Source organism: Scyliorhinus torazame, chromosome 14, assembly GCF_047496885.1.
Source record: "Scyliorhinus torazame isolate Kashiwa2021f chromosome 14, sScyTor2.1, whole genome shotgun sequence".
In the NCBI taxonomy this organism is placed as follows: Eukaryota; Metazoa; Chordata; class Chondrichthyes; order Carcharhiniformes; family Scyliorhinidae; genus Scyliorhinus; species Scyliorhinus torazame.
The window spans coordinates 71551655-71564663 of NC_092720.1; positions in this window are offsets into that span (position 1 = coordinate 71551655).

Here is a 13009-nt window from a genome sequence, read left to right on the forward strand (position 1 = left end):
ATAAGGAAGCCGAATTGCATTCCATAGCTCATACAAGAATACATTTTAGGTTCATGTTGCCTATTAATGACAGACGGCTGAGTTTCAAATCAAACTTATTTGATTCTAACCCAAACCAATAAGGATTACATCGGGGTATAGCTAGATGGCTAAAGTCTGATATGATTTAGTATAACCGTGTCGGATCGTACGGTCATTTCTTACTTCATGAATCATCTATACTTTGATTTAACTTACTCGCTGTCTTTCTGTCTTTCATATTTCATTTTCTGACTTTGACTTTTTGACGTTATTGCAAGCTGTTTGCCGTTAGCAAGAAAATCATTTCTGTAAGATTGCTTCTGTTGAGTCCTTTGCTAGCTGGACAGAGTAGAGAATATGACTTAAATGATTCTCAATTGTAATCAATAGAGACAAATAAAACAGATTCTTATTTGCACCTGAGAAGTTTTAACTCAAATTTCTACTGAGTTTTAGTGTTCGCAAGTGCCTCTAGATCTGCATGGTAGATCTATCAAGCAGGGGTGAAGACGGCGTTTAGAGATTTCTACAGTAGTCTGTACAGGTCGGAACCACCTACGGGGCCGGAGGGATTGAGGCACTTCTTGGAGGGGCTAAATTTCCCAAAGGTGGACGGGGAGCTGGTAGAAGGGCTCGGGGCCCCGATCGAGTTGGAAGAGATGGTGGAGGGTCTGAAGGCCATGCAGTCGAGTAAAGCTCCGGGGCCAGACGGGTACCCAGTGGAGTTTTATAAAAAGTTCTCTGGGATATTGGGACCGCTGTTGATGAGGATGTTCAATGAGGCAAGGGAAAGAGGGGTGCTACCCCCGACGATGTCACAGGCCATGATTTCGCTGATTCTGAAGCGGGACAAGAACCCAGAGCTGTGTGGGTCCTACAGGCCGATATCCCTGTTGAATGTGGATGCTAAATTACTGGCCAAAATGTTGTCCTCCGGGATTGAGGATTGTGTTCCGGGCGTTATTGGGGAGGACCAGACGGCATTTGTTAAGGGTATGCAGTTGGTGGCCAATGTAAGAAGGTTGTTAAATGTTAAATGTGATCATTATGCCCCCAGAAGTTAGGGAGGTGGAGGTAGTGATCGCAATGGATGCAGAAAAGGCTTTTGATCGAGTAGAATGGGATCATCTGTGGGAGGTACTGGGATGGTTCAGATTTGAGCGGGGCTTTATTGACTGGGTCAGGTTGCTGTATCAGGCTCCTGTGGCAAGCGTACAGACGAATAGGACAACATCGGACTATTTTAGACTGCACCGGGGGACGAGACAGGGATGCCCCCTCTCCCCACTGTTGTTTGTGCTAGCTATAGAGCCATTGGCAATTGCTTTGCGAGCCTCAAGGGGCTGGAAGGGGGGGGGGGGGGAGGGGGGGATGGAGCACAGAGTCTTGCTCTATGCCGACGACCTGCTTCTGTATGTATCGGACCCAATAGAGGGGATGGAAGAAATGATGAGGATTCTAGGGAATTTGGCCGGTTTTCGGGGTATTAGTTAAATATAGGGAAAAGTGAGATGTTTGCGATCCAGGCAAGGGGACAGGAGAGGCGATTGGAGGAGCTGCCATTTCGATTAGTAGGGGGAAGCTTTAGGTACCTAGGCATTCAAGTGGCGCGGGAATGGGAACAGCTGCATAAATTAAATCTGGCCAAAAGAAGGACGATTTTCGGAGATGGGACGCGCTTCCGTTGTCACTGGCTGGGAGGGTGCAGACGGTGAAGATGACGGTCCTCCCGAGATTCCTGTTTGTATTTCAGTGTCTCCCCATCTTTATTCCGCGGTCCTTTTTTAAACGGGTCAACAAAGTGATCACTGGCTTCGTTTGGGCGGGCAAGACCCCGCGAGTAAGGAAGGTAATGCTTGAGTGGAGTCGGGTAGAGGGCGGGCTGGCGCTGCCAAATTTTAGTAACTATTACTGGGCGGCGAATATAGCCATGATCAGGAAGCGGGTGGTGGGGGAGGGGTTGGCATGGGAGCGTATGGAGGCGGCTTCATGCAAGAGCACCAGTCTGGGGGCGTTGGTAACTGCGCCTCTGCCGTTCCTGCCGGCATGGTACTCCACCAGCCCCATGGTGGTGGTGGCCCTGAGAGTCTGGGGACTATGGAGGAGACATGTGGGTGCAGAGGGAGCATCGGTCTGGTCCCCAATCTGTAATAATCACCGCTTTGCCCCAGGAAGTATGGATGGGGGGATCCGGATATGGCGGAGAGCAAAGATTGTGAGGATCGGGGATATGTTTATAGAGGGAAGCTTTCCGAGTATGTGGACGCTGGGGGAGAAGTTTGGGTTGGCGAGGGGAAACAAATTCAGGTATCTGCAAGTGCGGGACTTCCTACGTAAACAGGTGTCAACCTTCCCGCTCCTACCGCTAAGGGGGATTCAGGACAGGGTAGTTTCCTGAGGGTGGGTAGGAGAAGGGAGCGTCTCTGACATTTACAAGGAACTTATGGGGTCAGAGGAGGCGCAGACCGAGGAGCTGAAACGCAAGTGGGAGGAGGAGCTGGGAGGCGAGATAAAGGATGGTCTATGGGTGGACGTGTTGAGTAGAGGCAACGCGTCCGCAACATGTGCCAGGCTCAGTCTGATACAATTCAAGGTGGTTCATTGGGCTCACATGACAGTGGCCCAGATGAGCAGATTCTTTGGGGTGGAAGACAGGTGTGCAAAATGTGTGGGAGGACCAGCGAACCATGTCCAAATGTTCTGGACATGTCCGAACCTTGGGGGATTTTGGCAGGGGTTTGCAGATGTCCACGGTGTTCAAAACAAGGGTGGCACTGAGTCCAGAGTTGGCGATTTTCGGGGTGTATGAAGACCCGGGAATCCAGTAGGAGAAAGAGGCAGAAGTTCTGGCCTTTGCTTCCCTGGTAGCCCGGAAACGGATACTATTAGCTTGGAGGGAATCAAAGCCCCCGAAGTCAGAGACCTGGCTATCGGACATGGCTAGCTTTCTCTGTTTGGAGAAAATCAAGTTCGCCTTGATAGGGTCACTGTTAGGGTTCGCCCGGAGGTGGCAACCGATCGTCGACTTCTTCGCGGAAAATTAATCGCCAGCAGAAGGGGGGGGGGTTAGTTTAGCTTAGAATAGGGGGTTAATAAAGGTGGGACCTGTAAGGAAGGGAGACGGTTTTTGCACTATGTTTACAGTTTCATGTACATTGCTTATTTTGTTGTTGTTCCAATACCAAAAATACCTCAATAAAATGCTTGTTAAAAATAAAGTTCAAATTTCAGGCAACTTCTATACATTTCTTGTTTTTAATTTATTTACAAACCCAATTTAACCATTGTTTTCCTCTCCCTAATAGGATTCTGTCTTTCTTGAAAAACTGTCTAGAATTTGGAGAGGGACCTTGATCCATTTTGGCCTGAGTCGAAGGAAATGTTCTCACAAAAAAGTATTGATTTTTCCCCTGACCGTCATTTAAGGTTGGAGGGTAAATTGGGGAAGGGTGGTGAAAGGATGGGAAGCTTGAGGGGTAGGGGGGATGTTGGCTGGGAGGGATTTGGGGGAGGGAATGGAAGGAAGGGTGGGGCAGGATTAGGGGGTGGGTATAAATAACCTTATAAACTTTAAAATGCTTTACTAGCAAACAAAATCTTAAATTAAAGTGAATAAATGAAGATGTAGTACGTCGTTTCTAAAAGGTTGCTGACCCCTGTTCTAGGCTGTCTTCTAAGAGGCAATTCAACTCAAATTCTGCTGGTATTGTGTGATGTGCGATACGAGAACTAAACAAAAAATTGCCAGAACATGATTCTGTGACAAATGATATTTCTTCCAATTTGTATTTGGCATTTTCTTCATAAGAGCATGCTTAATAAACTGTATTGTGCTCTCTGCTGCTCCATTTGAAGCAGGATGATAGTATTGGACCTGTTTGACCCTGTTCATTTCTATGATATGAAGGAACTCTCATGTGTTTAACCTCATTCTTTCTTATGAATTTTACAAATTCTTCTGAATAAAACAGAGGTCCGTTGTCGGACAAAATTTATTCTGGAAATGCATAAGCAACAAACGAACTACACAAAATATTGAGAACTTTGCCAGTTGTTGTTCAAAAAGCCTTCAAGCTACTTCGAACAACCATCCATCACAATGGATGCTGGCTTCTTTTCTACAGCTTAACATGAGCTACTTTCACTGTGTCTTCTATGTTTTTATCTAATCCTGACCATCAAAGATAACTTCTCAAGGTTACCAAGCTCATCCCTTAGTGTTGATTATGTAAATCACATAGCAACTACGATCTGCAACTTTCAGGAATTACAACCCTGGTTCTCACATAATAAAACCTTTATCAACGAACAACTCGTTCTTACACATAAAAAATGGCTGGATTCCTAAATCCAGTATCTGTGTTGGCCACCAATTTGTGATATAATTATGTACCTTTGCCAATACAGCGTCCCTAGCAATTTTCTACTAATGTCATCTTTTGTGACTGGCAATTCATCTAAATGTGAAAATAATAAACCCATCCTCCCTGTTGGAATTTACCTCAGATAGGGGTGGTAATCACATCAACATCACAGTAATTTTCCAATTGACTGTACATAATATCGCACTGATAGGCAGACAAAATCAAAGCCCATCTCTGCATCCAGGTTGCAGCTACATTGGATCTTGGAGAATCTTGGTTGAATTCTACTGCTCATTGCAATGGGGACAGGGCCAGAAAATTCAACAAGCCATTCAAATATGGGCAGCACGGTAACACAGTGGTTAGCACTGTTGCTTCACAGCTTCAGTGTCCCGGGTTCGATTCCCAGCTTGGGTCACTGACTGTGAAGAGTCTGCACGTTCTCCTTGTCTCTGAGTGGGTTTCCTCCAGGTGCTCCGGTTGCCTCCCACAAGTTCCGCTAAACGTGCTGTTCGATAGTTTGGTCATTCTGAATTCTCCTTCTGTGTACCCGAACAGGCGCCGGAATGTGGCAACTAGGGGCTTTTCACAGTAACTTTTACATAGATTACATAGAACATACAGTGCAGAAGGAGGCCATTCGGCCCATCGAGTCTGCACCGACCCACATTAATCCCTCACTTCCACCCAATAACCCCTCCCAACCCTTATGGACACTACGGGTAATTTAGCATGGCCAATCCACCTAACCTGCACGTCTTTGGACTTACAACTTCATTGTAGTGTTAATAAAGACCTGTGACAATAAAGATTATAAAATGTCCACTGGCTTTGGTGAGACAGTAAAATCCTGCTCGTGCAAAAGTCTACCTTTTGGATTCAAAATAGCTGTCAGTAGCTCATGATCAGTTTTGGTCATCAAACTACAACCATACAAGGAGTTATGAAATTATCTTGCTTCAAAAAAGCAAAGACAATGACCAGAACCTTCCGGCCGTCCACGCCGGTGGGATCTTCCTGTTACGCCAATGGAGCACCTTCATTGTAGGTTTCAGGTCAGCGAGGGGTGCAATCAACGGGAAACCCCATTGACAACAACAGGGCCAGAAGATCCGACCAATGGCTGGGCGCCTCCCGCGGTGGGTTGTGCGGTAAATCCTGCCCATTGCTTCACGTTGTTTGTGCATATTTCCGCTCATTGACACTGAGAGTGCGTGAGGGAAAATCCATTCAGTTTTCCCTCGCTACTATCCAACATGAGAGATCACAGCACCTACTTTGTATGGAGAGGCATGACATGTTTGCTGAATCTTTTTGGAGACATCATAACATATAAGCATTGTGCCATCTACTAATTGACATTCACACAACTGGAATGCTTTGTCATAATCCCTTGCAATGGAATTCCATTCTTCAAGAGTTCATTCAATGGATAAAATAAGGATGTGGTGTGAATCTGCTGTAGTCATTCGCTTTGCCCAAAAAAGATTTGAGCTCCAAGACATTCGAAGGGTGTGGTGCATTTTTTATGGTTTGAGGCACTATTTAAAGATGTAACCCATCTTTGTCTACCTTATGACCCAAATAATCTACAGCGTATTGACATTCCTAATTTGTATGCCTTTGCTGAAACCCATGCTTTTATGGCATCTTTTGGAGTATCTTTATCAGCCTTGCATTTGTAGATGAAGTAATTATGTCACTCAGATGACACATTTAATCCTTGAATTGCTTGCAAAAGAAGGTTCGTTACCCCTGTAAACAATTTGGTGTTAATAAACACCAAATGGCAGCCTATGAAACTGGTATATGGATTCTTGAGTGCATTAATAGTCAGATATAACTTAGACATATCATCTAAATCAATTTGCCGGTAGTCATTTTTCAGATCTAACTTTGAAAAAAATCTGATCGCCTGACAACATTGTGAACAGATCCTCCCCATTTGACGTAGATTTCGCATTGGGTGGATTAATAATAATAATCTTTATTGTCACAAGTCGGCTTACATAACACTGCAATGAGGTTACCGTGATAAGCCCCCAGTTGCCACATTCCGGCGCCTGTTTGGGTAAACAAAGGGAGAATTCAGAATGTCCAAATTACCGAACAGCATTCTAGTACCTAATTTACTTGCTCCACTTTCTCCCTTAGAGAATTGGGCACTAGACAAGGCCTACATAAAACTTTCCTTCTGTCCTTGAATTGGTTTGCTGATTTTGCTTCTGCACGAAAAGCTAATTCCAGTTTAACTTAACTGCCGCTAACCAGTTCCTTCCTAACAGGGCTGGTTTTAAACCCTTCACCAAAATGATGGGCAATTTTGCACATTGCTCTTTGTGTGTGACCAGAACCAATACAGTTCCAATTATGGGAATTTTCTTTCCCCCATAACTTCATAATTCTATGCGTGATTTACATTTACTCAACTTCTCACGATTAGTGATTCAGGAATCACGCTAACTTATGCATTTGTGCCGACCTTCATGTTTACTTGAACTCCATCCAACACTACTTGGACTACAATCCCTGCATATTTCCCCTGAACACCTTAGTGCTTTAGATTGTCTGGTTCTCAGCCAACCCCTCATCAATTTGCTGCGGTTTGACAACCAAATAGATTAATGGCTATTTTTTTCCAGCCAGCGTTTTCCCCAGTTACATTATTTCAACATACCTTGCCAAGATGACCCTTCTTCTTGCAGTTATAACGCTCTACCGTCACAAATGGACAATTCTGTGCCAAATGGTGGCCCATGCACTGGTAACAGGATTGGTCATATCTCTGCTTGTACTAACTGCTGTGCTGGGGCCTTCAGTTTACTCAGCTGCAGTTTATTTACTTCAGCAGATGACTGTCAGTCTTTAACTCTAATTTATCTCGAGTCATCTTCCGCCATACCCATGAGCAATGCTATTTGGTAAGCCAGGTCGAAGTCAGCAAACTTACTAAGAATGCGTTCACTTTGTAAACTGCCCACAAATCTGTCCCCTAATCCCCTCTCTTGAACTTCTTCAAAATTATATCAAACTGACAGCTTCTTCAAAGCTAGGATAAACTCTACAATATCCTCACTGGACAACTAATTCCTTGTTCTAAACTGTTAGTTTTCAGAAATCCCAACGGTGCTACTGAAATGTCAACAGGTGGTATATCTTTCAGCTGAGCAGAGGCAAGCAAATTCTGGAACATTTTGTGCACTTTTCAGCCTGCTTCTATTAAAAATATCACACTTTTCCATTTCCTCACAGTCCAATTAGCAGATGGATTATCATAATCTTTGAGTATCTTACTAGCAGTGAATGAAATCAAACATCACTCCACAGTCGAAGGATTCCCAGTCACAACTGTCGTCTCCCAGATTCTCAATAATACCTGTGGGACGCAGCCATCTTTGAAAGTCAGTCCAGCCTCGTATCTTTTCCCTACCTCTTTAAACCTATTTCTCAGCAAAATAAAGTTCACAATTCCTCTGCTGGTTTTCTGGAAGCATTCCAACCCAAATTTGATTGGCTGGGGAAATACATAGTCCCATCTTCATCATGGGATTGTGATATCTTTGCAAAACAAAAACACTGGTGCACACACATGGGGTTCAAGTACCCAACCAAACTGGTTTATTCTGGTTTGCTTATATCCATGCAGACATTGCCAAATGGCCCTCTATTCTTCTGAGATGCCAGACTCAAACAATGAGCTAGACTATGCAGATATCAAACCACACAAGCGTTCGAGAAACACTGAATGAACACACAAGAAGAAAAAACAAGAAAGAAATCACATGCATAAGAAATCCAGAGTGAAGAATTATGGAATATCATCTGGGCCTGAATTCTCTGGCCATTGGGATTCCCTGTTCCTGCCGGCAGCAACTCCCCCCCACCCATAGGTTTCCCGGCAGCGTGGGGTGACAAACGGCGAGAGTAGTGAATCCCACTGCCAGTGAATGGTGCACTGCCGAGAAGCACGCGGCTGGGGGACTGGAGAATCCAGCCCCTAGTGTGAAAATTGGATATTGTACCTTTTATGCTCATGTTGTTGGAGGGAGGTTGTGCGGGAGGCTGATTTTGGTATGGGTGTGTGAGTGGGATTTACGTTTTGAGGCTTTCCTGCTAACCTCTCTGTTAATCACTTTCAATGCAGACCCATTGCCTATGATTAACAGCGTGGATATCCTGGAGCAGATTTCTGGCTGACATCAGGAAATCCAGCCCAAGTCTCCAACAGCAAGTTCGGTGTCAGAAGCATCCTTGGAGGAGTCTGGGCAGCATATCTCTGCCCATCGGAAATGGCATTTCTGGTAACTGCTACACATGAGTGCACTTCAGGTATACCTCTGGGCCCTAACGTGCAACAGAGGCAAATGTCTCAAAGTTCACTGCTGATTTTGTTGGAAGGTCTGAGCCATTAAAAGATTCACTCACTCCCATGCTCAATGTCAGAAAGCCCGGTCATCTTCTACCCCTTCTCCCTGCCCAATCCTGCTCTGTAACTCCCTCCCCTCCCTCTCCTGTTTCTCTCTTCCCTTTCCCTGTCCTTTTCTCTCTTCCTCCACTTCCCCTCAACCTCTTTCCTTCCCTTCTTTTCTCTCCCATCTTCCACTTCTCTCCTCTGCGCTTTCACACCTTAATCTCCCTTTTCCTCTCACCTCCTTTCTCTCCTCCCTCTTTGCTTGCCTCCTTCTCGCCTCTAACTCATTCTTCTCACCCCATCCTTACCCCTCCTCCCTCACATCCCAGAACATTCTCCCCATCCTCACCATCCACAACCCAACCTCCTCCTTCACCACCATCTCCCTCACACCCATGTCCCTTTTACCACTGCTTTGAGCCTACCGACTCCCTTGCCTTCCTCCCTTTCTTGCTGCCAACAATCCCCTTGAAGAATTCCCCCCTCAGCTGTGCACTACCACCTCCATCTTGCACTCCGCCTACACTCTCATACCACCTTTCCCCTTCACATGTTTCTACTCCTCCCTCTCACAAGCAGTCATCATGGCCTTCACTCTTCCCAACTTTGTCAACAACAATACTAGATACTAGAGATTTATATTTGCTTCCTTTAGGTGGGTGGATTATGGGCTTCTTCCTAAATGTCATGGAATTTTCAACGGTGTTTCTATGAAGAGTTATAGGCAGATGAGGGTTAAATAATATCCCATGCCACCATATGAAGAAGAGCAGGGGAGTTTGCATGGTGTCCTGGCGAACATTAATCCCCGACCAACAACTATATCAGGTGAATGAATGCAAATTACTGTGGATGCTGGAAATTTGAATTCAAAACATGAAATGCGAGAAAAACCCTCTCTCTCGTGTGCTGCCAGACCTGCTGAGTTTCCCCAGCACTTTCTGTTTCTCTAACTGAAACAGATGATAATTTTTTTCATTATCATTTGTGGGAATTTGCTTTGTACAACTGACTTCTACATTTCCTATGAGACTACAGGCACGATTCAATGGAAAAATGTCAAAGTCCAGTTTTGGCCGCGTTTGGGGGGGGGGGTGTTATGCGACCGCCGTGTTGGCGAGATCACGGCCCCAATTCAATGGCACTTAGTACTAAAAATGAGCCCCCTCAAGATTCTCGCGTTACTGACTCCCTCACTGTCCAATTCACCTGACTTGTGCCTCAGCAGCTCACCACAAGCAGGGGTTGACATTGCGGACAGCATGACAAGGAGGACTGCCTCCCAATGTAGGAAGAAGACAAACGACCTCCAGCGAACTGCAAGGGTAAGTTACCCATCAAATGCACTCCGGCCCCTGAAAGAGCATCCCTACTTAAGCCCAAATTCAACCGTATCCCTCGTAACCCAGCAACCCCACATAACGTTTGGACACTACGGGACAATTTAGCGTCACCAATCCACCTCAGCTGCACATTTTTTGACTTGTGATAGGAAACCGGACCACCCGGAGGGAACCTACACAGACACGGGGAGAACGTGCAGACTCCACACAGTTAGTGACCCAAGGCAGGTATCGAACCCGGGTCCCTGGTGCTGTGAAGCAGCAGGGCCAACCACTGTGATACCGTGCTGCCCGATACTGCCCTCCAAATGTGTGATGAGGCAGTGTCGAACTAGGTTCACTCGGTTTTCAACTCCCTGTTGTACCTCTTCTCGGAGCATTTGCTGAGGTACACATAGATGTTCAGGCATCAAAGGTTCCTGAACATGCAATGCACTAATCATCTTCTGAGACATGGCATGTGTGCCCTTGAGGAGTTGAGGAGTGTGAGTGCTATCACAACTAACAAGGCTAATTCCTCATTTGAAATAGCCTTCAGCTGTGAAGCTAGGGGCTGCTCACAGTTAAAGGGGTGAAATTGAATTTCAGGATAGAAACCACAGCAGGGCTCTGCCCTGCATGAGTCTGGTAGAACAGACAAGCTGCAGCTGTGGTTTCTCCTGTTATGTGTCCCCATAATATTTAAAGATGGCTTGACGGCCTCACAGATACAAGACCCCTCAGCCCCCCCGGCACAGGGGTGACGCCCGACCTGGAATGCTCCAGACCCGTGACCAAGTCCAACCCCCCTGAGTCCCCCCCAAGCACTGGGGCAGGATGCCAGAAAATGGAAATGACTGCTCACCCCTTCACTTCCCCTCAGAAGCCATGGCACCAACTTCATGTTTTTGAAAAGGAATAATAAACAATGCCCGCGTGATGTCACACTGAGTTGGGTAATTCCCGGAATGCTGCTGCATTTGACTTCAATCTCGTTAATGAGATTGAAATAAATGCAAATGAGGGTTAATAATATTCTCGCTATTTTTGGCTGTGATCTGGAACTCGCCACCAGGAACGGGCCCAGTCAATCGCAAAATGGTTCAGGCCTAGCACGAATCTGAATTTTGGCCTTTCCCGCGATTCACCCAACAGGCCCAGATCAGCGCCGGGCGCAAAGCAAAGGTTGAATCGTAACCTACACTTCAAAACTGCTTGAGTGACTTTTAAGCACTTTGGGACAACCTGAAATCGTGAAAAATATTATATAAATGTAAGCATTTCTTCTTCTTACTGATCATAGTTACTTTTTTTTAGCATTATTAAATCTCTAGATGAAAACAGCAAAAAGATTTTGCTGTGCCCGTATTAATTTGTCAATGTTTTCATTAACAATTATGTACTTAGAATGCACAGAGGAGATCCTTCCTAAATGGGTTTGCCCACCAGCTTCCCTCACTGTTTACTGTTCTCTTGATCCTCCTCACACTCACAGCATTTTCCACCTCAGACCTTTATTTACCAATTATAGGAAATGGTTATTATGCAGGATTGTTTAATAAAAACTCTTTAAGCTGTGATTATTTTAAACCAACTTCCACTTTACTTAAAGGCACTGAAACATATTCACAATTCACACTTGTACTTTTGTAAACAGGACACGTTTTTAGAAAGATCAATTCACATAAACCGTACAGCAATACTGACATTTTGTTCTGAAACAAGCCAAGCAGCTCTCTTTATGTACAATCATACTGAAAGTACCATTCATTACAATAGTTGCTGGAGTTCACAGTCTGGAACATCAGGATGTTTCTTTAGGACTCTTAGTAACATTAATATTTAAAGAGACATTATTCTTATATACAATGTCATACCTACAACAATAACAAATACAGATACGAATCATCAATGTTACCATAACCTAAACATAGCATTGAATTATTCTCACGGTGAATGAAAATATGATGATTGTAGGCATATTTAAACCCATTTTTGTTGGATTGTTACCACAAACCAATTAACAAAGATTTGCAATGAGGACTATTAATAATAACTCACTAATAAATAAACAACTTCTTGAAAGTTTAATAGTAAAGTCAGTTTGATCATCAGCGTTTTCTCAGTCCTTTCCATTCAAACCTCAAACTGCTGCAAATTACAGAAAGTGGCCTTGGGCACTCAGCTCCTGACCTTCTTACAGCCTTGGTTCAAACATGGAGAAAGGAACTGAATGCAAGAAATGAGGTGAGAATGACTGCCCTACATCATGGCAGCATTTGACCGAGTGTGGCATCAAGGAACCCCAGCAAAACTGGAGTCAGTGGGAATCAGGGAGAAAACTCGCCACATGGTTGAAGTCATACCTAACATAAAGGAAGATGGTTGCTGGAGGTCAATCAGCTCAGTCCCAGGACATCACTGCAGGCATTCTGCAGGATAGTGCCCAAGGCCGAACCATTTTCAGCTGTCTCATCAGTTACCTTTTCTCCATTATAAGGTCAGACCTAGGGATGTTTGCTGATGATTTGACAATGTTCAGCAACATTTGCAACTGCTCAGACACTGAAGCAGCCTCTGTCCACGTGCAGCAGGATCTGGACAATATCCAGGTTTGGACTGACAAGTGGCAAGTAACATTTGTGCCACACAAATGCCATGTAATGATCATTCCCAACATGTGAGAGTCTATCATCCCCCCCCTTAACATTCAAAGATATACCATAGCTGAATCACCCATTACCCAACTATCAACATCCTGGATGTTACCATTGACCAGAAACTAACTGGATCAGTCTCACAAATACTGTGGCTACAAGAGCAGGTCAGAGGCTGGGAATTCTGTCGAGAACAGCTCACTTCCTTTCTCCCAAAAGCCTTTCCACTATCGA